The sequence below is a fragment of the Dermacentor andersoni genome, chromosome 7, assembly GCF_023375885.2.
Source record: "Dermacentor andersoni chromosome 7, qqDerAnde1_hic_scaffold, whole genome shotgun sequence".
NCBI classification, from domain to species: domain Eukaryota; kingdom Metazoa; phylum Arthropoda; class Arachnida; order Ixodida; family Ixodidae; genus Dermacentor; species Dermacentor andersoni.
The window spans coordinates 45,895,346-45,922,030 of NC_092820.1; the positions used below are offsets into that span (position 1 = coordinate 45,895,346).

At 45.4% G+C, this 26,685-nt stretch overlaps 1 pseudogene; it reads left to right on the top strand.

Annotated features, from left to right (window-relative positions):
* The window catches only part of LOC140219559 (uncharacterized), a 193,323-nt pseudogene that overhangs the window by 16,785 nt on the left and 149,853 nt on the right, over window positions 1-26,685 (top strand).

The window sequence follows — 26,685 nt, forward strand, 5'->3', positions numbered from 1 at the left end:
CGATTTACTTTCTTGCAGATTCCTCAGCCGCTCTTGAATGAATGTTTGATGTTTAATGGCGCAAGGGCCAAATATGACCAAAGAGCGCCATGTCTCTGATAATGAGTTTGCAGTGTAATTATGATTTCTATGAAGTTGGTGTGATGTGGCTGTAAAGGGGCCTTAAAAAATAGTCGCGCTAAAGTGCGTAAAATTTGTATAATAAGATTATGGCGATGATGTATGACGTGTGCTATCAACATTTAGATGCATTTAAGAAAAATAGTACGATGTGTAAAAATATATCAGGTCATAAGATATGCTAGAGCCCTACTGGCTCCTTAGGGCCCTTGAAACACAAGGGCCTGGAGGCATGTGCTATTCAGTACAACTATCCCAGCGGCATCCTCTAAAGAGAGGAAGCGCTACGAATGCATGGAACTAATAACATGTAAGACCGCATCTCTGAGGAAACCTAGGACTGTGTCTGTATTAAAAAACGGTTCTGGACCAAGGAACATTACAGGATAAATAGGAATGTGCTACCTGTATGCGAAGGAAAAATGTCTCATTCTCTCAGATTCGGCTTCCCGACACTCCAGAAGGACGTGGAGCGCGGTCAGCCTCTCCCCACATCTACCACAGGTTGGCGGACCATTTCCGGTGAGTAAAACGTTATGGCTGCCAAATGTGTGTCCTATTCTGAGACGACAGAATAGGACATCTTTTCGGCGGGATTTTGTTGCAGAGGGCCAGAATCCTCACTGTGGCATTATCAGGCGGAGCTTATTATCCGTTTCCGCATCCCACATGCGTTGCCAGTGGCCTCGCAGCTTCCTTCGCAGGAAAGGCCTCAGATCTGTGACAGGCACCTCAACGGTAGGGTTAGCGGCTCGCGATGCGATTGACGTGGCCATCTCATCCGCCAGAACGTTACCTTCGAGTCCCTTATTGCCAGGGACCCAGCATATTATGATATGCTGGTTAGATGAGGACGCTTTACACGACGGAATAGAGTTCATTAAATACGGGATTTTCATGTTTGCTGAGTGTCATTAAGGCCTTCACGACGCTTAGAGAGTCTGTATAGATCGCTGCTTGCGGAAGTTTTGATTTTCTTATATACTTTACAGAAGACAGTAATGCGTAGGCCTCGGCCGTAAACATACTTTTTTCCGGATGCAGTACACCGGATTCTGATAAGAATGGGCCGACGGCAGCATAGGACACCCCGGCATTTGACTTCGAAGCGTCTGTATAGAACTCTGCGCAGGAATGTTTGTGCTGTAGTTCTAGAAAATGCATTCGGATTTCGATCTCTGGTGCGTGTTTTGTTACTTCTAAAAAGTATATGCCACATTCTACGACCTGCCATTCCCACGGTGGTAACGACTTGGTTGGATGCATTATGTGAAGCTCGAGGAGCGGGGCATGTATTTCATGACAAAGCTCCCTCACACGAAGCGAGAAAAGCTGTCTTACAGAGGGTCGATTATGGGAAAGTGTAGTACACGTCATATCGTTAACAGTGTTAAAGCATGGATATTGATGATTGGAGGGGATTTTCAGGAAATATGTAAGGCTGATGTAAGTTCTCTGTAGATGGAGAGAGCATTCGTTTGATTCCGCGTATAAGCTTTCAATCGGGCTTGTTCTGAAGCCGCCAGTGGCTAACGGGATACCTAGATGGGGAAGAGGATCTAGCATCTTTAGCGCGCTCGGGGCGGCAGAGTTATATACTACAGCGCCATAATCCAATCGAGACCGGATTAGGCTCTTGTATAGGTTCATTAAACACTTCCGGTCACTACCCCATGTAGTCTGGGAAAGAAGTTTCATTAGGTTCATTGTTTTTAGACATTTTTCTTTCAAATACCTAATGTGTGGAATGAAAGTGCGTCTTTAGTCAAGTATAATACCAAGGAATTTTTGCTCTTTGTTGATAGGCGTTCGTTGTCCACACAGTTCTAAGGAAGGATCCGAAACCAGGCCTCTCTTTCTTGTAAAAAGAACAGAAGAGCTTTTGTGGGGGTTGATTTTAAAACCGTTTTTGTCTGCCCACTTGGAGATCTTGTTCAAGCTCTGCTGCACCTGTCTCTCGCATACTGTGAGGTTACAGGATTTGAAGCTGATTTGAATGTCGCCCACGTAGACAGAATAAAGGATGGCAGGTGGTAGCGAAGCAAGAAGCGTGTTCATCTTCGCGATGAAAAGCGTACAGCTCAGCACGCCTCCCTGTAGTACACCTGTTTCTTGTGTGAAAGGTCGCGACAATACGTTGCCGATTTTCGCGCGAAAGATGCGATTCAACAGATAGCTTTCAATTATTTTCAGCCCATTGCCACAGATGCCCATTTCCGACAAGGCTCGCACGATGCCGTAGCGCCATGTTGTGTCATATGCCTTCTCCATGTCAAGGAATATTGATAAGAAAAACTGCTTATGTACAAATGCGTCCCGAATATATCGGTCAATGCGTACGAGGTGATCTGTTGTCGACCGGCCTTCTCTGAAGCCGCACTGATAGGGATCAAGTATATTGTTGAGTTCAAGGAAATGTATGAGTCTGTGATTATTTATTTTTTCACAAAGCTTACACAGGCAGCTTGTAAGAGCTATCGGGCGATAGCTTGCCGCCATGGATGGGTCTTTCCCCTGCTTCAAAACAGAGACCACAATTGCTTCTTTCCATGCAGTTGGAAAGTATCCTGCAGCCCAAATGGTGTTGAAAATTGTGAGTTGTGTAATTTTCATTTCATAGATGAGATCATTTCATACATGATTCTGTCAGAACCCGGTGCGGAGCTCTTGCATGAGCTCAAGGCACCTCTGAACTCGGCAATACTAAAAGGACAGTTGTATGGTTCATTCTGTCGACATTTTCTGATGAAAGGCTTACATTCTTCTATTTGTTTGTATTTGAGAAAGGATTGTGAATAAGTTGTTGGACTTGACACGCTCTCAAAGTGCTCCCCAAGTGAGTCTGCCTGATCTTGTAGTGTATCGCCCTGCGTATTTACCAGACGGAGTGAGTATGTTTGTTGCCCTCTAATTTTATTTACCCTGTTTCAGACTTTGGCCTCACCTGTAAACGTTTTTATCGAGTTAACACTCGATAAAAACTTCGGCCAACCTTCTCTTCTGGCCTGTCGGCGGGTTCTCCTGCCTTGGGACTTCACTTTTTTAATGTTGACAAGATTCTCTGCAGTGGGCGAAGCGCAAAGCAACCCCCACGCTTTGTTCCGATTCCTGCGTTCGATTCTACATTCATCGTTCCACAACGGGACACGCCGTTTGCATGCCGAGGTACTTACTTCACGTATGCATTTAGATGCGGCATCTATAATAAAGGCTGTAAAATATTCCAGAGCAGCATCAATTCCTAATGAGGACATGTCATCTCATGAAATGCTACTGAGAGTTCGGAATTTCTCCCAGTCAGCTGTATCAATCTTCCACTTAGGAGCCTGTGGTGGATATTCGTTTTCTTTAGGTGTTCGTAGCAGCATGGGGAAGTGGTCGCTTCCATAAGGATTGTTTATAACTTCCCATTCGAGTTCAGGCAGAATAGAAGCAGAAACAATGCTGAAATCAATTGAAGAAAATGTTTTGTTTGCGAGAGAATAATATGTGGGTGTCTTCTTATTCAGCAGACACGCACCAGACGAAAAAAGGAATTGTTCAACGAGACGACCTCGCGCATCGATACGAGAGTCTCCCCACAGGCTGCTGTGTTCATTGAAATCACCCAGAACAACATAAGGTTTTGGCAATTGATCTATAAAGGATTCAAATTCATGTTTCGTTAATTTGTAATGTGGGGGTATGTAAAGAGAGCTAATGGTGATCAGTTTGTTTAGGAGAATAGCTCGAACCGCCACTGCTTCAAGGGGCGTTTGTAGCTGTAAACGCTGACATGAAATACTTTTATGAATATACATGGCAACACCGCCTGAGGATACGACAGCATCATCGCGATCTTTTCGAAACGTTACATACGGTCGAAGAAAGTTTGTGTGTTGTGGTTTGAGGTGTGTTTCCTGTAGACACAGCACTTTTGGATTGTGTTTTTGGATAAGCTCTTGCACATCATCAAGGTTCCTAAGAAGACCTCTGATTTTCGATTGAATTATTTGTGTATCCATAGTGGAAGTAAGTAGGTGCTGTGGGTACAGAAACAAAAGTATTAGTTACAGAGATTTCAGACACCAGATTACAGAGCTCTTTCGAGGCCCTGTAATCGGGGTTTTTCCCTTTCTGGAGCGTTCGAGGGAGTCTCGCCGCTCCTTAGGCGCTTGGTGCGCCGCGGGGTTAGGTGTAGTGTCCATTGCCTCTTATAAGGTACCGGACACGTGCTCTTGCGAGGGAGAGGTTACCAGGGAGAGTCCCGCCTTGGAGGGCAAGACTCCTGCACCCACCAGCCCGGAGGTCCATGGGGCTCCCTGGGGGATTTGGCTGCGCCGGCTGTTGCCAGCACTGGAAGGGGCCGGGGAGGTTGGGGCAGCCTCGGCTGCGCCCACCTTCGGGCTCGATGGCCCCATTTGCTGATTTGGCGGAGCAGCGCTAGCTGCAACCACCCTTGGGGCAGCTGGCGTAACTGCCGACTCACTGCCGTCGGACAGCCCGCCGGATGCCGTTGTGACGCTGCCCCCTGACGCGCCACTTCGGCAAAGCTTTTCTTTGGCAGGTATGCTACCCGCCTGCGTGCTTCTTTGAAAGATATGTTATCCTTAACTTTGATTGTGACTATTTCTTTCTCTTTTTTCCAGAACGGGCACGACCACTTGTTTGCGGCGTGCTCCCCTTCACAGTTTACACAATGGAGAGTGTTCACGCAAGCTTCAGAAGTATGTTCGTGGGCACTGCACTTGGCGCAGGTTTGACGGCCTTGGCAGCTCTGCGAACTGTGGCCGAAACGTTGGCATTTGAAACAACTGAGCGGATTTGGCACATATGGCCTAACACGGAGCTTGATGTACCCTGCCTCGATCGACTCGGGCAGGACACTTGATCCGAAGGTGATTATCAAGTGCCTGGTATGGATTTCTTTGCCATCGCGCAACATCCTAATTTTTTTGACATTGATTACATTCTGTTCACTGAAGCCCTCCAAGAGTTCAGCCTCAGTGAGCTCCAGCAAGTCATCGTCCGACACAACGCCGCGGGAGGTGTTCATAGTACGGTGCGGAATTACTGGTGGTTGGTTATCCCCAAATGCCACTAGCTTACGCAGTTTCTCGTATTGCTTCTTACCGCGAAGCTCCAGGAGGAGATCACCCCTTGCCAGCCTGGTCGCCTTATAACTGGCTCCAAAAACATCAGTCAGAGTCTTCGATACAATGAAAGGTGAAATGGTGCGCACTGGTTTGCCAGGTTTTTCCGAGTGAACTACATGGAAACGTGGGAAGTTGTGGACTTGGCGTCCGAAAAACTGAAAAACTTCATCGGCGCGCCCTCTTTTATGAGGGCGATCAGGGAGTTGAGGAAACGAGCTATCCATAAATATATATGATATTTCGGCAGGAACGCCAGCCACCCACCGTGGAGTCCTATAAGGGGACGCTGCAGGACCTGTGAAACACGGCCTGCAAACGCCACCTGTACATTACCACTATAACCAAACATAAAATAACCTAGGTTGGCTATTTGCACAATGTTAACCCTTGCTGCCTCGAAAAATTGGAATAAAAGGAAGCCAGAAGAAGACAGGGAAGGCGGAAAGTAAGGAAAAGACGAAGGTTGTAGGGAGAGAGAGACAGGAAAAGGCAACTACCGATTTCCCCCAGGTGGGTCAGTCCGGGGGTGCCGTCTATGTGAAGCAGAGGCCAAAGAGGTGTGTTACCTCCGCCGGGAGGCCTTAAAGGTCCAAACACCCAGCATCAGCTCAGCTCCCAAGATCCCCCTTTCTCCAGACACGGCTAAGCCGCGCATGGCTACACGTTGGAGGGTCCGACCCGCGTGTGCTCGGGTCCGTGGTGTCGCTACACACCAAACGCCTGCTGCCGCAGACGCCCCTGCGGGGTCAGCCGCTCTCCATAATCAATTTTACTGTGTGCGCTTCTCTCACTTCAAAACTATGTCCAGCACACCTTCATTTGTATCATCTAGTGAGCGCCCAACGCGAGGCCTCCCACGGACTTGTGTTTGTCTTCAAGTCTTGATTACACCCCTAATTTCAAGCAAATAACCACATTTCCAAATGTATGTCCTGGAACCATTAAACCTTTTCACATACCCCGGAGCACCTCGTACCTACTGTGTCCCCATATCGTTCTGTGATTATGGCTGCATTTTTTTATTCTATTGTTGCGGACATAGAACATACAGAAATACCCAAACTGGTTGGGCTCATAGCCACAGGGTAGTGGCGGGTCCAATGAAAAATAAATAACAATTACAAGTACATAACCATTAAACCTTTTCACATACCCCGGAGCACCTCATACCTACTGTGTCCTCATATCGTTCTGTGACTATGGCTGCATTTTTTATTCTATTGTTGCAGACATAGAACAAACAGAAATACCCAAACTGCTTGGGCTCATAGCCACAAGGTAGTGGCGGGTCCAATGAAAAATAACTAACAATTACAAGTACAAAGCGAGGTAGATACATCCCTTGCATACACATATTCGTCGTACACCATTAAAATGATTCAACGTACAAAGGCAAACGCGAAATAATGAAGAGCATATTATAGTATCAAATATTTCTAAGTAAACATGTAAAACATTAGTTAGGAGAATCGTAGACAAGTTCCTGAACTATTATGAAGATTCAAAATATAAATGATCAATCTCGACAAAATCGAAGCACTAGCTAAATTACATTTTTAGCAGGTTTCAGCGAGTTACCAACAGAAGGACATCACGATTGTTCACATTAAAAAGCATAATTCGGGATAAACAGGTATTTTGAAGCACCGATAAAAATTATTGCCTGTTTTATTTCTGCCGGCTGTTTATTCCAAATTTTAGACCCGGAGAACTGTTGCAAACGTTGTCCGTAATTTTCCTTAATGGAAGGAAGATTAAAATTTCCGTTCGTTTGATTCGGGTTACGCCAGCGGATGTGTAAAATATAACAGCACGAGAATGCAGGTTGTGTTTAACAATATTGAAGACAAGCGTGGTAATTTTTATTTCGTTTATCTTATCACAAAGCAAAACATTCATTACATTAAACGAAGGGTGACTTGGTTCATCGTAACATGAATGGGTAATTATTTTCAGGGTGCGTTTAGGAAGTTTGCTTACAGGTTCAAGATAAGTTTTGCATGTCGTACGCCATGAGTCATTACACTATGTGAAATGGCTATGGATTTGTCCATTATATGAAATACGCAGTGTGTTAGTTTTGAGATGATGATGTGCTTGTGAAAATGCGGAGCATCCTGATGCGAGCTTTTGGCAAACTTCGCTTATTTGTTCTTGCCAGTGCAGACTGTTATCAAAAATCACGCGAAGATACTGAAATGAGCCGACTTCCTCTAATGAAAAATCTCTTCCCCTTCGCTGTTAGTGTTTTTTCCTGTTTCCATATATCTAATTCCTTGGTTTATCGATATACGAAGGTATCTACGTTAGTTAGCCGAGGTACATCCTGGCCTTGAATTGGCACTCTCTGCTCACTGTTTTAATTGAATACCATAACACCTAATTTTGGAACGCTAAATTTCAAACCTAAATTCTTGCCTTCCTGTCCACAGATATCAGCCAGACATTACATATCACTTTGCTCCTTAGCCAGCAACACAATGTCGTCTCCTTAAAAAAACCTGGAAGCTGCTGCCCTTCTACACTACCTGCCTATTGTAAGAGGAATTGAACACAATAGTACTTTCCTGGCGTGCCCTTCCTATGCTCACCATGTATATTATGAAAAGCAGTGGTGGTGAAATGGCACCCCTGGCTCAGTCCTTTGTTCGTATCAACTTTCTCCTCGATTGTCGTTCCTTCCCATTCAACGCAAACGGTGTTTCTAAAGTAAATCGCTCTCAAACGTTGTATACCGTATACGCCAAGCTTTCCCCTTCGAGAATATCCCACAAAATGTTGCGGTCAACGCTCTCATACGGTCCTCTAATGTTTAAAAAGGCCACAAATAACAGTCTCTTTTTAACTCTTGATATTTCAACACACTGTGTAAGGATAAATAAGTTATCATCATGACACCTACCTAATATGAATCGAATGTGAAGTTCTCCAGAAATGTCAATATTGTCGCGGTACAACGCGGACAGAAGACAGGGAGACGTTCAAGAACAACAGGACAACCTGTTCGAAAACGAACGGAACCGAGGCACGTCATCTTCGTCCTCACGCAATCTCAGAGACCCACTAGACGGAGTCCGTTATTTTCCCCATCGTCGTTGTCTTCTAAGTAGAATACACGCGTCATTTGTCCCTCCCTAAAAGACCATCGCACCGATGCTAGAGCAGAAAGGTCACTCGCGAAAGGAAGAGTATCTCGCATAGTTATTCGCTCACATACGGCTTTATGTGGACAACGTGAACAAATTCAGGACAATGCGTGCGGCGCCGCGTACTCCTGGCACTATCTGGGACGACCTCGTACGTGACATCCCTTAGTCGGCGCAAAACTCGATGGGTTCTGAAGTATCGTCTGAGCAGCTTCTCGGGAAAGTCTCGTTTTCGTATGGGTGTCCAAACCCACACTCTGTCGCCGATGTCATAGATGACCAGTCGACGGTTGAGATCATAGCGCCCTGCGTCGTAGCCTTGCTGCTGGCTGATGCGCAAGCGTGCGAGCTTCCGAGCCTCTTCTGCGCGTTGCCTAAACACATCGGCGTCCGTATCGATATCGTCAAAGTCGTGTTGAAGCATTGCATCCAACATCCCGTCCGTGAACAAGGGTGAACGAAGTCACGCGCGTTGTCTCTTGTTTCGCCGTGTTATATGCAAAGGTTATATAAGGTAGAATGTCGTCCCAATTTTTCTTTTCAACATTCAGGTACATGGAGAGCATGTCTTCAATTGTTTTGTTTAGGCGTTTGCTTAATCCGTTGGTTTGTGGATGGTAGGTGGTTGACTTCCGATGAGACGTTCCACTTAGCAGAAAAACGTGATCTAACAGTGCAGCCGTGAATGGGGTTCCTCGGTCTGTTATTACGACGGTTGGTGCGCCGTGTCGCAATGCAACATGCTCTATGAAAAAGCGCGCCACCTCGGTTGCTGTACTTCTCTGGATTGCCTTTGTTTCAGCGTAACGTGCAAGATAATCGGTGGTGACGATAACAAAGCGATTCCCTGCAGCGTAAGTAGGAAATGGGCCGAATATATCCATTCCGATTAGGTCAAATGGTCTTCGAGGAACCTGGACGGGTTGTGGGAGGCCGGCTGGTTTCGACGGAGGCGACTTGCGCCTCTGGCAGTCGAGGCAAGTGTGAACGGGATGTTTCACGGTGGTGGTAAGTCACGGCCAGTAGTGCCTCTGCTATACTCTGGCCAGCATTCTCGTGTAGCCTAATTGACCAGAAGTTACCTCGTTGTGACAGGCTTCAAGTATTTCCGTACGAAGAGCTGCAGAAATGACGAGCAGATAGGGGGACCCGGTCGCAGAAAAGTTTCGTTTGTAAAGTACTTTCTCCCACAAACAAAACGACAACAGGCCTCTTGCGAAAACTCTAGGCGGTTTCGCAAATTTGCCTTCTATGTTATTGATGAGTTCAAGCAACTCAGGATCGTCCCGTTGTTGTTGCGCGATGGTGGATGTGTCCAGAACACAAAGAAATGCCGAGTCTTCTTCGGGTGGAGCAGACGACTCTATCGGCGACCGAGACAGGCAGTCAGCATCCCTATGTCGTTTCCCCGACTTGCACTTGACAGTCATGTCAAACTCTTGCAACCATAAGCTCCAACGCGCCAGTCGTCCCGAAGGATCTTTAAGGTTTGTCAACCAACACAGTAAATGGTGGTCGCTGATAACTGTGAAGTGGTGACCATACAAATATGGGCGAATTTCGTAACCACCCATACTACGGCGAGGCATTCTTTCTCAGTCGTGGAGTAATTAGCCCCTGTGCGTGATAGTGTTCTACTTGCATAGGTAAATACCCTTTCTGTGCCCTCCTGCTGTTGCACAAGAACAGCTCCCAAGCCAACATTGTTTACATCAATGTGGAGCAATGTAAGAGCGGTCTCATCAAAGTGAGCAAGCACTGGAGGTGTCTGGAGACGTTCCCGCAAGTCGCTGAACGCACCTTGCTCTTCGCCAGCCCATACGAAAGCAACGTCGTCTCTCGTCAGGCGAGTTAATGGCGACGCAATATGAGCGAAGTCTGCAATAAACCGCCGGTAATAGGCACAGAGGCCGAGGAAGCACCTGACCGCCTTTTTATTGGTTGGTATGGGAAACTGTGCGACGGCGGCCATTTTTTCGGGATCCGGGCGCACACCTGCGTGGCTGACGACGTGACTAAGAAACTGTAGTTCGGCAAAGCCAAACTGGTACTTCTCCGGTTTCAGGGTAAGGCCGGCGGACCGGATGAGCTGTAGGGCCGCTTCAAACCATTCGAGATGTTCTTCAAATGTTGCGGAGAACACGATGACGTCGTCGAGGTACACTAAGCAGGTTTTCCAGATCAGGCCTGAAAAAAACAGTGTCCATGAGGCACAACCAGAAAGGCAAGACCTTAAATTCGTATTGGCCGTCTGGTGTCACAAAAGCAGTTTTTTCACGGTCTCTCGGGTCTACATCGATTTGCGAATATCCGCTTTTTAAATTAATTGAAGAGAAGTAACGCGCGTGTCGAAGCCTTTTGAGTGAATCATCTATACGGGGAAGCGAGTACACGTCTTTCTTTGTCACCTGATCTTGTTTTTCGTAGTCCAAACAGAAACGCAAGCTGCCGTCTTTTTTCTTGAGTTGAACTACAGGAGATGCCCAGGGACTCATTGATGGTTGGACCACGTCGTCCTTAATCATTTTTGTCACTTGTTGTATGGCTTCACGTTCTCTGGGAGCAACACGATAAGGATTTTGGTGAAATGGTCTGGCCGTATTCTCTGTAATTATCTGGTACTTTGTTAGAGGTGTCCGACCAACGCTGGACGTCGACGCAAAGCAGTCGCTGAATTTGACCAGTAGCGTAAGAAGCCGTTCTCGTTCGTGTGGCGACAAAGCAGTGCTGACGTCAAGTACAGGAGCTGGGTCTTGCGTAGGCGCTTCTTCGAGTAGTGAATAGGAGCCGCGGACATCCGCAACACCGTCAAAATAAGCCACAGCCGTGCCCTTTGCAAGGCGCTGACGCTCTGTGCTAAAATTTGTTAGCAGCAGGTTCGTGCGGCCGTCGGTGACATTTATGCTTCCTCGTGCGACCCAGATAACCTGAGTGAACAACGTGGTTATTTGGTCGGCAACGCCTTCGAAATGAAACGGTACGTCACATCCTACCGAAACAAGGGCACATGATCGAGGTGGGATGACAACTTTGTCTTTTGTTAGACGAAAGGAGTGGTGTTGCGGCGATAAGCAATAGACTAAACCAGGACTCTTATAAAACGTCGCTATGTGATCCGGGATGTTAATTACGGCGCCATTTTCTTTCAGAATTTCCATTCCAATAATTAAGTCTTTACAGCACACAGGCAGAATGCTGAAAGCGGCCACGAAAGGAGAATCACCGATATTAATTCTAGAAGTACATCTTCCAGTAGGCTTCAGTAATTGACAACCTGCCGTCCTTATGTGAGATCCCGTCCGTGGCGTCTTTAATTTCTTCAGGCGGAGGGCGAGCTCCGGCCTCATTATAGAGAAGTCGGCACCAATGTCGACTAAGGCTCTCACTGGCTCTCCGTCCACCAAAAAATCAATGTCGGCGCTCACAATTTCTTCGGTGTTTATCGGCTTCACAGCGTTCTGCAGCGGGAGTGTTGGAGGCTTTTTATTGCGTTGCGGCGGGCCTGCAACCTTACCCCCAGAAGTCGCCGCCTTCAGTTTCCCCGGCGTGGGTTGGGCGACCTTCGTCCTCGGAGGTCAGCAAAAGTACGTCCACTAGGTGAAGCCGTCTGACGTGGAGGGGTTGGCGAACGTGACCGACGGCCGAAATCGAACCTATGCATGGGCACGGATTCGTCATTCGGGTCTGCTATTGGAGGTTCCCGAAAAGTGCGTGGTCGCGGCGTAGCATGGAATCGTCATTTGCAAGTCGACCATAGGCCCACGGACGATGAAGTCGAAATGGCGTGTTGCGATGCCAGCAATTACGCAAAATATGACCGGCGCCTCCGCAGTGAAAACAGAGTAGTCGCCTATCAATGGTGCGCCATACTTCGGTTCTCCGCAATTGCGGTTGTCCCGTAGCGTTGTTTTGCGGCGTTGACCAAGGGGCGGCGAACGACGGCTGCTGGTGTGACTGCAGCGGCATAACGGGTGTGCGCCTCGAAATATCCTCTTGCGGCGGCGACCAAGGAGCGGCTGCTGGAGGCTGGTGGTATGGCGGTGTGGTTGTGACAGGTGGTGGACATCAGACAGCGGCGGCGTGCGTCATGGGATGCTGGTGATGTTGAAAATCGGCTGCCGGGAACGCCTGCCTGATTTCGTCACGTACCCCTGCGGCGATTGATGCTACAGGTCTATCCAACGTCGGTGTCAGAATCTTTTGCACTTCCTCTCTGACAAGCTCTCTGATCAATTCACGAAAGGAATTCTGATACTCGGCAGTCCCTGCGGCGGCATTGGTTGCATTGCTGGTGGACAGTCGATTGTACTGCCTGCACCGTTGATGAAGGGCCCGCTCAATAGCCGTAGGTTCTTTCATAAAGTCAGCGACGGTGACTGGTGGATTCTGCACAAGCCCCGCGAACAACTGCTCTTTTACACTTCGCATGAGGTAGCGCAACTTCCTATCTTCGGCCATGTTCAGGTCGGCTCTACGAAAGAGGCGGGCCATGTCCTCGGTGAACATTGTGACCGACTCATTCGGTTGCTGCACCCGTAGCTCCATCATCTACTGGGTGCGGTCGCGTCGGTCGGCACTTGCAAAAGTATCCGTGATATTCTGCCGAAAGTCATTCCATGTCGTCAGACTGGCTTAACGGTTCTCGTACCAAGTACGGCCACTGTCGTCAAGGACGAAATAGACGTGGGATAGCTTTTGCTCCTCAGTCCACTGGTTAATCTGTGCGACGCGTTCATACTTGTCAAGCCAGTCTTCAATGTCTTCGAAGACTGCACCGCGATAGCGATCGGGGACCAGCGGATGCAGAACGGTTACCTGTTGGGGACTGGCAAACCGTCTGCTTTAGGGTGCTTGCGGTGAGCTGGTTTCGGCCATTGCGAGATGTGTGCAGCTGCCGGAGAGAGGTGGTTGAAGAAGGGAAAACTCTGGGGCAAGGGCTAGCAGTCGGCGACTAAAGCAATGCAGGGGTGTCGTAACTGGTGACAATGCCTCCGGGCTAGATGAAGGACTCCCAGAAGGACTCCGGAGCATCAGGCGAACTCAGTACCACACGACTCCTTCAGTGTCGCAGTAAAACACGGAGCTTTCCCATGCATTTTTAGGAGCCTTATGTATCTATATGGGTATTCTCTTTATATTTCATTTTTATTTAAATTGTTTCTTGTCTCTTATAAAGGTACCTATCGCCTACATTTACATTATTATAAGGATTAACTGCCTTTGCAAATTACACATTTTTCTGCAAATACGAGGTATTGCCCTTTTCGCGTAATGGCACTGGAGTACTCGCCAAAGAATGCTTACGGTGCTTGGGTCAACACACTCCGGAGAGTTGAAGGCATTGCCCGTTTATTGCATTCGCATGAGAAAAGGAACTAATCATGCCCTTGCTACGCGGTCGTTCCAAATGCCGTCTAACTGAATGCCATTCAACTGTACTGCCAATTTGCACTGCCACATGACATTTTTCAATGACATTAAGTCGACATTTGGGTTTGAAGCTGCTTTAGCAATTATTTCACCCCGGCACGCTCAGCCGCGCCAGATGTTTGCTTTGGCTCTGTGGATGTTAATTTTCATATCTACTGCTTGCATTTTTCTGCTGCTTTTTTAGCAAAAAGCTCGTGCACTCGCTAAATGGTTACCTTCAAGGTAACAGTAAACTATACCGCATTTTCTGCATGAGCAGGGACTTTCCGCAGGAATGTGCTGATGACAGCACTCTAGTGCGATGCTGTTTACATAGCCTTGTGCAGACAGCCACTGCTTATTGGCATAACATTAAACGCAAGCTGCACTCTACTTACAATAAATGATCTCTTATCTTTTGCACTGGTTGTACCTTTCTTTGTTTACGCAGTGCGATAACTCTTTAGCAAGCGCCTATGCGATCGCCCGCCTGAGAAACACTTGATAACCAAGTCGCTGACATTGTGTAGGAGTCGCGAGCACTTCAGACTAGGAACTCGCAAAAGGGGACCGTCATCCATTATTATGAAAGAATTTAGCAAATGCTTATCGCTGATGACTTTTGAAGTGTGCACATATGAAATGTAGCCGCTCGGTCCGTTGACTTCTAACACTGACAAGGTGTCAGACAAGCTGAGCTATTCGAGCCATTGGCTCATTAGCATATGTTTTGCTGAACTACCGATCTGCTCAGGATAGGTCAGGCAATCATCCTATGACTGGATTTGTCGCTTCGTTGTCCTGACAAACCTGTCAGACTAGGATAACATGAATCTTTGGTTATATGGCGTCGGCGTTGGTCTAGCTAGTACTGATTCATATGCCAGCGATGGCTGCTGACAGCATACTGACCGCCAACATCTGCATTTGTACACTCTGAAGATGAGCAAACAAACAAAAGTGAAATTTGATGGCAGCAGCAGCACCATTGCAGTACAATAAGTGAATGCTGAAGCTTCTGAATGTGTTTTGAAGTTCTCATGAAGCATTGCGGGAGTCTGTCGAGGCCGAATGCCATTCAATTCGTATGCCATGGAACATATCCCTGTAGCATCGGTATAAAACTGTCATATTCCCATTTACTGCGAATATATAGGGAGTTGGGCAGGGCATATGGTAATGAAGTTTTGGTAAGTTCCATCAGCAGCACTATTTCTTTCAAAATTTGCCTCAGTTCATTCAGCATCAGCATAGGCGACGTGAACTTCCCAACTAGTTAATGGTAAATCAGTCTGAAACGTCGCTAATATATTAAAAGAAAATCTTGCCGTCAAAAATGTCAGTGCAAAATTATTTTTAACTTAAACGTACAAGACATCAATTTAGCTTGGAAAAGCATTCTTGGGCACCCTTTAAACAGAGCACTCAGTAGAATGCGCTGTGGCCTCTGTGGGCTGAAAAATACACTGTAGCCATACTGATGAATTTCGACCACACATGCTTTGGATCCAGTGCTTAGAGTTTATAAGGAAGGCTGTTCTACTAAGTAAAAAGGTGGCAATTCATAAGATGTAATTTGAGAGCCACGTCTAAATAAATGAAAATGAAGTCTAAAAACACCGATCAAAACTTCTAAAGATACAAAGGCTATCAAAAATCTGCTTCACTTGTCTTGGAAATTCTAGCTGGTCATTACTCACTGGAATTTGATATGGTTGTATCACTACAATGCTAGATTTTAGGAGCTACCTGTGTTAAACTTACTTGTATGATACTGCTGTTTTAGCATATTTGCTACGTAGTATTTAAAAACATGTACCAAAATGTGAAAGGAATGCGGGATCAAATGCAGGGTGCACAGTTTGGATTATTACTCTTAAATTTCACATCGTACAGTGTGGTCATTCCCCAGTAATGTTTCGTTTGAGTAATGCTGTTCGTTGCTGTTGTGGTCTTTTCAGATGTACCCCTGCAGTATATGTGGCTGTGTTAGCTCTACACTTTCCGCATTCCTCAGGCATGTGGCTTTGCACAAAAATGTCAACAATTTTTATGTGAAATGCCCCTTTCAAGACTGCTACAAGAAATTTTGCAAAGTTGACTCGCTCTACAGTCACTTCTGTCGTGAACACAGACGGGTTAGACGTGCTGAACAAGAAAGCTGTGTTTCCATCAGTGCGCAGCGTTGTGACTTAGTCTGCACTGTGGACAGCTGCATACAAGTTTGCAAAGATTATAAAGCTCTAATTGCCCACCTGAAACTTCACATTTTTCAAGGTGCAAAAGTGACATGCCCGTTATGTAAGAAATCATACAATAAGAAGGCATCTTTTTCTTCCCATCTTTCACGTTACCACAGGAAGTACCTTTGCTCAGTATGAAATGTGGAAGTTTAAGAGCCTAGGCCTATTTGAGCAACTGTTACGACCCCTCCACATGATGCTGAACAAACTGGAAGCAATTCATCTGAGGAGGAAAAGCTACCTAGTGCACTGGCACTGCATCAAGGCAGCATGCAAGAAAGCTGTAAGAACCATGTCATCACTGCTTTTGCCCGTCTGTACCTGCGACTCTTATCTGAGCGCCGTGTGCCATCATCTACAGTTACAATTATTTCTGAGGCTATATATGACATACAGAATGCAAATGCTTCAGCAATGGCTTCTTGTCTCAAAGAAAAGCTCAGGGGAAAAGCTGCTAACAGTGATGACATAGATAAGCTGATAGATGAAACATTTTAAAGTGATTATGTTTTGGCACTGCATCGAGCACCAGATGGTGTGTTCAGGACAGAACATAGCCGTTCTTCATTCTTCAAGAAAGAGTTTCTGTATGTATCACCTGTAGAAATATTGTTGGGGGAAAACAAGAAGAACAAGAATGCTACCTTTCATTACGTGCCAATTCTAAGAACACTTGAAGCCATGCTTGAAAATGAAGATGTGATATCACAGTGCGATAGGATACTGCCCCAGACCCCTGGTGCCCTGAAAGATTTCACTGATGGAAACATGTTCCAGTCTATTCCACTTTACAAGGAGCATCCTGAAGCACTGAAGCTTATACTCTTTCAAGATGCATTTGAGGTCGTGAATCGAATTGGTTCTGCAAAGAAGAAACACAAACTTCTTGCTGTTTATTTAATCCTTGGTAATCTCTATCCATGGAAAAGATATGCAGCTGATTCTCTCAAGTTGTGCTTGCTCTGCAACGAAAATGATTTTGCATATTTTGGGCAGGCCAAAATGTTTATGCCTTTGCTCGATGATCTGAAGAAGTTGGAAGCTGGCCATTTCGTAACTTCAAGAGGAATGCGTTTGTTTGGCAGTGTGACTGCCATCTTTTGAGACAACCTTGGAAGCCGCGGAATTGGAGGCTTTGTGGAAAATTTTAGCTCTGCAAGTCACATCTGTAGGTGTTGCATGGCTGAAAGAGCTGACCTTTTTTCTCCAAATGGACTGTCAGGTATTTCAGAAATCAGAACACCGGCCAATTACAATAGTGCTTTATTAGCCCTGCAAGCCAATGGTTCAAGTATCGAAAAAGGAGTGAAGTTCAATTCCTTATTCAATCAATTGAAGTACTTCCATGTGTGTGCTCCAGGTCTCCCTCCTTGTTTGGCACATGATTTATTTGAGGGTGTTGTTTCATTTTACCTTTCTTTGTATATTAAGCATTTTGTAACGGTTCTGAAGTGGATTTTGCTTGAAGACCTTAATCAGCGCATAACTTGTTTTCATTTTAAACATGATGATTTGGCGGACCGGCCCTGTGAAGTTCACTTCAAGAAAGCACTAGGAGGTCATGCGGTTCAAAACTGGAACATGTTGCGCTTTCTTCCATTGCTTCTACTTGGTTCAATTCAGTCTACGGGAAATGATATCTGGCAAAAAGTTCTTTTGCTTTCTGAAATTGTCCAGCTTGTTACTGCACATAGTATCACACTCCCCATGGTTATGAGGCTGCAAGACCTTATAGAGGACTACATGACGGGCAGAGCACACCTCTTCCCTTATGTTGCCATGAAGCCTAAGCATCATTACCTGATGCATTGCCCGTTTCTGATTACACAGTTTGGCCCACTGATAAAGATGTAGACAATGAGGTGTGAAAGTAAGCACAGCTATTTCCGTAAGTGTGCAAGAAATTGCCAGAATTTCAGGAACTTGACGCACACACTTTCTGAGCGCCATCAGCTTTACCAGGCATATAAGAACACAGGAGCAGGTATTCATGGTTTAGTCAATAGTTCCTCATTCTCTAGTGAGCTTTGCACACCAGAAATACAAAAGGAAGTACGCGATGTGATCATTGAAGAAGGTAATATATTCTCGGCCAGTCAAGCTACTTATCCGTGGCATGCTTTACAAACAGGACATGCTTGTTGTTATGAGGCGGACGGATGGCGCTCCAGTTTTTGGTGAGATAAGGCTTATTCTTGCCAGTAATGGCGATCACTTTTTCTTATTAAGAACTGTCCACACAAGATATGAGCCTGCTATGCTCTTCTACAACATTATCAGTAGTGATGGTCCTTTCAAATGCATGAAGCTTGAAAGCCTCCTTGATTGGACTCCATTGGTGCAGTATAAACTTGCCCGCAACAAGTACCCTGCTGTTGTGTTGAAGCATGCTATATTAGATTTTGTTTGATTTCATGCTATTGACAGGCAAAATGGACTTGCAACAGCATATTTCCAGTTGGCTGCAGCACTTGGACAATGAAGTGATCGAACAGATTGTACAGAAACTACTGGACTGTGGTGTTCAGTCACTTGAGCACCTCAAGTATGTAGTGGATGCTGACCTAATGTTCCTGAGTGTTGTCAGTAGACGCATCCTGCTCGAAAAGTTCCAGGCAGCTGCTTCACCAGCCGTGCAAGTCTCCATTCCCCAAGGAAGCGAAGCTTCTGTGAGCTTGTTGGGCCAGGCTTTTGATATTCCATGGGACGCATTTCCACCCGAACTCATAAAAGCATGTCAAGATGGCAGACGCCCACTGAAAAGTGATCTGAACGAAATGATTAGGACACTAAGAGACAGGGTGCGTGCCTGCTACCAGAAGGCTGGGCATAAAGTGCTGCGAGTCATTGCGAATCAAATTGTCAGCAAATATCCAAGAACTTTTGAGGACACCCTCAATGGCACCATCATTGCTACAGGACTAGAAACGCTTCTATGGAAGCTGGAGAATTGTATTAACAACAAAAGAAGGCACAGTTCTGAGTGTTCGAAGCGGTGTTTTTCAGATGAAGAGTTGACCACAAAGAAACCACAACTCCAAAAAGATTCTTATGGCTGTGTAGCCTGACAGCCTGACCTTCCGTCTACGGAAACAGCTGAAACTCAAGAGAACAAAAGAAAAGAGTTGCAAGCCCAATTCAGGCTAGCTTCCCCAAACAGTTCTCGAGTCACTCAGCTAATGGCCGAAACATATTCGTCACAGAGGAATGCCAGCAGAAGCGTGGTGAACGTGAAGGAGAACTGGCCTTTCCTCTTTGAAGAAGCACACATGTGTTCACATGTCAATATACTGCTGGGGTTCAGTGCCTCACAAACAATTGACAATAAAGTTAAGACTGTTGGACGACAGGTTTTTAGATATGCTCACAGCTTAATAAAGAAGCCGAACGTGACGACATGCCTAAAGGAAATTGAAAAGGCCAGAATTGAAATGTAATCAATGGCTGTAGAGTATGAAGCCACTCCCCTCCTCCTACTTGCCATCTTCGATGAAGACCGGGAGCTATTCTGCAAGGTAGTCGAAGTAAGCATTGCAATCTTAGAAATAATTAAGAAAAAATCAGACATCCACCCATTCGTAGCAATTGCTACAAAGGAAACCCATACGGGTTACTCGAAAGAAAAGCCTCGCAGTTGAAGAAAAATTCGTCCTGGTCCAGGACTCGAACCCGGGACCACCGCCTTTCCGGGGCAGCCACTCTACCAACTGAGCTAACCAGGCAGCTAGCAGATGGCAGGCTGAAGTCAAATTTGTCAACAACTCTAAGCAAAGGCAAGAGTTTGAGGTAATAGTTCTGCGGAAACCCTCAAGGTGGAGAGAAGTAATTAATAAAGGGAAATCTGGATTGTTGGTTTCCGCAGAACTATTACCTCAAACTCTTGCCTTTGCTTCGAGTTGTTGACAAATTCGACTTCGCCCTGCCCTCCGCTTGCCGCCTGGTTAGCTCAATTGGCAGAACAACTGGCCTGGAAAGGCGGTGGTCCCGGGTTCGAGTCCCGGACCAGGACAAATTTTTCTTCAAATGTGAGGCTTATCTTTTGAGGAACCCGTATGGGTTTCCTTTGTAGCAATTACTTCGAATGGGTGGATATCTGATTTTCCCTTTATTAATTACTGCTCTCCACCTTGCGGATTTCCGCGGAACTATTACCTCAATGTTAGAAATATATCAAATCCGTACCTGTCCGCTATGACATCTCTCATAGCTCATGTGTCAGTTTTGTACATATAACCCCACATATCATAGCATATTGTATTATTTCTTGTCTACATTACTGTTCTTATAGTGGTACAGAACAGTATTTGCGATGACGAAGAGGCGAGCAGTGCGACGACGACAATTAGAGGCTAGCGCGGGCTGTTGCCTCTTGGCCAAGTGTGGCGTGTTTCCTTGTAAATATGCTTGTATATAGCTTTTCTTCTGGATCTTCCTACGTAACAATATAAGGCTAACATTGTCAAATACAGTTAGATAATGCAACATTGTGTAAAGCTAGGTGCAATGTAAAAATGAAGTAGTAAATGCCTCTCAAAGAAGCCAGTCAATAATGAGATTGTCATGACACGGTTAATCCCCTTTCGCCTGTTAGCATGACATTCCAAGCGGCTGGCAAGTGAAAAGTCATCTGCTGGTTAACCAGATTAACTGCAATGCCATGACAGTCTCTTGACATCAATGGACAGGAGGCCTCTTCTGCTACTGAGTTGTACTTGACTATAATAATGTAACATGTTTCCTGATGTGGGCAGCCCACTCATAACTGGTGGCATCTTACTGGGGAGACAGCACTTGGTTGAGCCAAGAGCTGCGCTTAATACCTCTTTCGCTTATATTGCTCTTTACATTCGCTCTGCTCTCATTTTCTGTACAGTGCTCAAGGAATGAAATGCATCTTTTTAGGACTAAGTAATGCGCATACTTTCATTTCCACTGGCTGCAGTTCGTGTCGCAACAACGTAATTCTGGCGCATACATCTACGTTGGAGTCCTCGACACCTTCGGTGATCAAATTCCTTGCGACATGACATGGTGCATCTCGCGTACTTTGCACATATGCAGGGTTCTACTAAATGCTTCGTGTCGCGTTTCATTCCGTGAGCACTGTACTTCCGCTGTTCCCACGTCCCCTGTTTCTGTGTTTGTCGCAATCTTATGCTGCCATGACTGCTTTGAGAGTCGTGCAATATTGCATACTGTCCCTGGCCTTCACTCTCAAGTGTGCGAAGGTGGGAATCACACTTACTCACTTGTTCTGTCTCCTTATATTGGTCGAACAGAATAGTTGTAAACCAGCCCTGACGAAGGGAATACCATTCCCAAAATTGTTGGCAAAATAAACCTTAAAAACGAACAATAGTCACGTTTCTCGTAACATTATAATTCCTTTAGTAAACTGGCCGGTAGAAACCTTTGCTGGTTATCTATATATATAATATATATATCGTATAACAAGAAGCCAACAAAGACACTAAGTACATCATAGAGGAAATTAGTTGTACTTACTAATTGAGTTAAAGAAATGATAAATTAATGTAAATGAAAGTGGATGAAAAACAACTGACCACAGGTGGGATACGGACCCGCGTCTTCGCATTATGCATGCAATGCTCTATATATAGCTATACATTAGTCCCAGTATTGTAAATGATTCAGCCAACATGTTTAAATGTCTGTGCTGATTTTTAGGGCCTCAACGTGTGGCCAACATCTATTTACATATAAGCCGAAGCATTTAATTCACTACAGAGTGTTGGGGAAGAACATTATCATGAGCCTGAGCAAGCACTGAAACGCCTTATTCAAACTTATGCTTTGCCACATGCTTATTTGTAACCAGTGTAAGGTTTCAGCTTTCACATTGTGCTACCTTGGCAGACATTAATTCTTATATGCCTTTATAAATTTCTCTTACACCAGGAATCTGCTAGTGATGGTGATATTGAAGACATGCCATGTTCTCCCTACATCATTGGAAAAGGTATAATTTTCTGTGGTACCACGTTCGGGCAAGCATTCCTGATTTAAAACTTGTTTTGCGCAGGAGGCAGTTTTCTTACTGCTAAGAGCTTCGTCGTATGTGTCGACAGCCTGCCAGCGATGCATGCAACGAACCCCTGCCAGGCGTTCAAGCTGATGTTTTTTGTTCACTTCGCGTTCAACGTTGCATACCCCAAAGACACGAGCCTCTGCCTGGAGTTCACACGGCGGTAAGTATTGAGTTTTCTTGTTAACTAAGCTGTCATAATCTTTTTTTGGTTTTTGCACTTCTCACATGTGGAGTGATGATCGAAGTTGTAGGCATATTCATTTTTTATAGGACCCTTTTATGATACTGCTTATAAATACAAAAAGCAATCTTGAAAACGGAAGGTGTTTGCTGAACCCAAACAACTAATCAGCTAGGGAATGAAATTTTGATGCTACTAGTGTTTCGTTACTGCACAGTAAAATAGTGCCCTAAGGAACTTCATGTACACATGTAAAAAGAAAAGCCAGAAAATTTTTTTTCTCGAGTAAGCGTTCAACCAGTGGTTTAGCCAGAAATTTACTTTGGGGTGAGGATCACCGCTGGCAAGTACCACTTCTCCTCATGCTTCGCCTCTCTCTTTCTCTCTCTCTCTCTCTCTCTCTCTCTATATATATATATATATATATATATATAAACATATATATATATATATATATATATATATATATATATATATATATATACACACTGACACACAGACACGCACACACAAACTCATACACAGGGTGTTCCAGCTAACTTCGGCCAAGATTTTGAAATAACCTATGCGTTCTTCAGAACAGAAATTGCGTGGATGTTAGCGTTTATCTCAACTTACACTACCATTTCATTGCTCATATTTTTTATAGCAATTAGCCGAGATAACTTCATTAACAAATTACATATAGCTTGAAACATTCAGGTATCAATAGGAAAGCTGTGGAGCTTCACAAATATTGCCCAACCCAGGTACTTCCAACGAGATAGACTTAACATGGCCGTTTTTATTCGGGAAAAACGAAAGCCCACGCAGTTGAAAAAATACCACATGACAGTGCGCCCGAATGCGCCGCGATTACAGCGATCTAATGAGTGATTTGTAAGAACATCACCAGTGCCGCGCCTTCCCTTCACTTACGAGAAAGGGCTTCAATCTTTGCTCGGCTCTTGACATTACGGGCAGCAGCTGGTGACGGCGCTCCAAAAAAGTGCTGCGTCAGCAGCCGCTCACGCCTGTTGCTGCAGAATGCGCCATCATCAGCTGTTTATTCCTATATGACGGGAAGAGCCATTTTTTTCAGTGTTCAAGTTGGAGCGGAATAGAAAAAATACACACAAGACATGCATCATACATCTGGAACCTGTGTGAGAGAGCATCATTTGTTAGCGGTTAGATGCATGTGAGCTCGGCTGTCTTTTACTGTCGTGCCGCGCACCCGTTTCGAAGAATTTGTTAGCAGTGCCTAAAGCATGCCGTACTCAAGCGAGCAGAAGGCAAACATGGTCTTAGCCTTGGGAGCGGCATGGGGCGACAAGAGGAAAGCTGCCGAGATATACCGAAATTGGCAATGTGGGGGAAGACCTAGCGCGAACACAATTATGAGGAGTTACTTGACGCTGAAAGAAACAGGTAGCTTCAAGAAGATGCAGCACAGAAAGGGGACCATCAGTGAAAAGTCTGAAGGAGACATTTTGGCTTTCATGACTGGAAACCCTCATTCCAGCGTGCGTGATGTGAGTAGTGAGGTTGGCATTTCAGTCTTCAATGCCAAGAGTTCTTAGGAAGGCTGAAATGTATCCATATCACCTCCAACTGCTTCAAAAGCTTCAAGAAAGAAACTTGCAACGGCAGCTTGATTTCTCAAATTCGATCCGTATGAACAGTGTCGCAATACCGGATTTTGTTGACAAAGTGCACTGGACAGATGAGGCAACCTTCTCCAGAAATTCTCAAGTCAACATCTATGATGCGCATTACTGGAGCGATACGAACCCGTATTGGGTGGCGCAAAGCAAACACCAGTACCAATGGCCATTCAGTGTGTAGTGCGGTATCTTTGACGGAAGGATAATTGGCCCCATTTGTTTTGACCACATGCTCCCTGCTCAGTGGTATGTGAACTACATCTTGGAAGGCCCAGTCGAAGAATTTCGCTGTGATCTTCCTCTTGCATTTTTAAAGCGAACATAGTATCAGCACGACAATGCACCAGCTCACAGCAGCAGCCTTGCTCGAGCCCGGCTTGACAAAGCCTTTAAACGCCAGTGGGTCGAGCGGCATGGACCAGTGGCATGGCCTTCAATGTCACCGGACTTGACAACTCTTGACTTCTTGTAGGAACACGTGAAAGACTGAGTGTACTGCAAACCTAAAACTACACCACAAGCGCTAAACGCAAAGATTGCTGAGGCCTGCAGCGAGATACCGTATTGCGTCATCAAAAAAGCTACCTCGGACGTGCTGAAAAGGTTCCAGTACTGCATTAGGGCAGATGGCGACTTGTTTGAACACATTCTTTAGACAGACATCACCGCGAATAAATCTACAACCGTTATCCGTGAAAAGAGCCATCTGTTTAAACTTTTGTAAGACATCGAAAATGCACGTAATATGAAATTACAAATTCTCTGCCGCCATGGAATGGACAGGAAGCTAAAAAGCAACCTTCCATGTCAGTTTACAATTTTTCCTTTTGTGCAACAAGCGTAATTCACACAGCGTTATCAAGCTTGTTATAATGCATGTTTGCTTGTTGGGGCCTTGCTCCCAGATTCAAACTCATGAGCTTGTCATTTTTCCTCCGCATTTATTCTGCTAGCGTGAGAGTGAAATTATTGCCGCAGAAATGGGAGCCACGCTGTATTTCAACTGCCGCCTGAAGCCACTGGCGTTTATCTCAGAACCAAGCACAATGCGAAGCTCTGTCGTGCGCAGCACGAAAAGTGTGAAGCGAGCGATGTTTTTACAAAGCACCAATGAGAGCACTGTAATTGCGGCGCATTCGAGCGCGCAGAGCGCGCTGTCACGTGATATTTCTTAAACTACGCGGGCTTTTGTTTTTTCCGAATAAAAACGGCCACGCTAAGTCTATCTCGTTGAAACTGCCTGGGTAGGGCACTATTTGTGGAGCTCCACAACTTTCCTATTGACGCCTGAACATTTCAAGCTATATTTAAAAAGTGAATTAATTTATCTCGTCTAATTATTCAAATAGTATAGCCGAGCAAAAATGGTGCTGTAAGTTTAGATAAATGCTAACAACATCCACCCGATTTCTGTTCTGAAGAACGCATAGGCTTTCTCAAAATCTTGGTCCAAGTTAGCTGGCAATCTGTGTGCGTGTGTCTGTGTGTGTGTGTGTGTGTAACTGGATTTTTCAATGGGCCAAGCATATTTAGAAAGATGAGAAGCGCAACTTTGCAGTTATCTTTGATATATTTACCCAACAGTTTTGGTCAGTGGACCGACTTTTCTCAAAGGATACCCTTGACAAAGGTCGGTCCACCGACTGAAACTGTTGGGCAAATAAACCAAATATAACGACGAAGTTGTGCTTCTCATCTTTCTGTGTGCGCACGCGCGTGTGTGTATGGTTGTGCACCACGCAAAGACACTTCTGTCTAGCACTCCCCAGACAAGAATGCTTTGACGAAGGTGCGCATTTTTGTGTCGCTAATATAATACTTCTGGCAAAAGTTTTTTACTGCTTATGCGTACAGCCACTTTGCATATAATTATGCTATCATCCTTAATCTATTTTTAAAGAGGAGGATATACTTTTAAAAAAATAAAATTTGGTTTACGAATTTATGCATTTATATTAAGTATATCGATGATCTAGCTGGTACATATCTTAAAAAAACGAACAGTGTTGAAAATGGGTCACTGTCACTCAACATTCACTGGGTTGAACGGCACGGTGGCTGCTAACATTGCCATATTTATGTTTTTGCGTGGGCTTCGATGCCATTCACCAACCTGCCCTCCCACCTGTTGTGGTTTTCATAGCTTCCCTTCCCTGGCCAAGCACCTCCGTCCTTGATATATTTTGGTGTACACAAATCAGCTTTTTGTGGGTCTTACTTTCTTGTCCTGGTTTTTGCCCTATAACAAAAGTGCAAGACAAGGGGGAGAAAAAGAAAAACAAGGGGGTATGCTTATTATGCGTATCCTAGATATAAGGAAGTCGCACTATTGTCGGAATACTTTTCTTCCACCTGTGCAGGCGACAATTCAGTCAGGTACCATAAATGAGAAGCTCTTCAATGACACAAAGGTCCGGTTGGGAGCAACAATGCCCTCAAGTTTTATGCACGCGCTCGTCCCATCATTATATGTGCGTGGAATTTTTAGCGCTGATCTCCCCTCAGCAGTTACGGTTAACATCCGGAATGAGGTAGAGGTGTGCCATGAGTGTGTCCGCAATGTTCTGTGCAGGAGAGAGGGGATCGCTCTCATGGCAACCCCTCCCCCTGTTTGAACTGCCACTAGCCCTTGCCTTGTTTTCACATTCAAGCTTTCTCTTCCATCCATGTTGCTCTTTTGGAGCCCACTTCTTGAAGCTTTCTGTTCCGTTATGAAGGGGGGGGGGTCGTCTACCCAACCTACCCCCCTTCCCTCC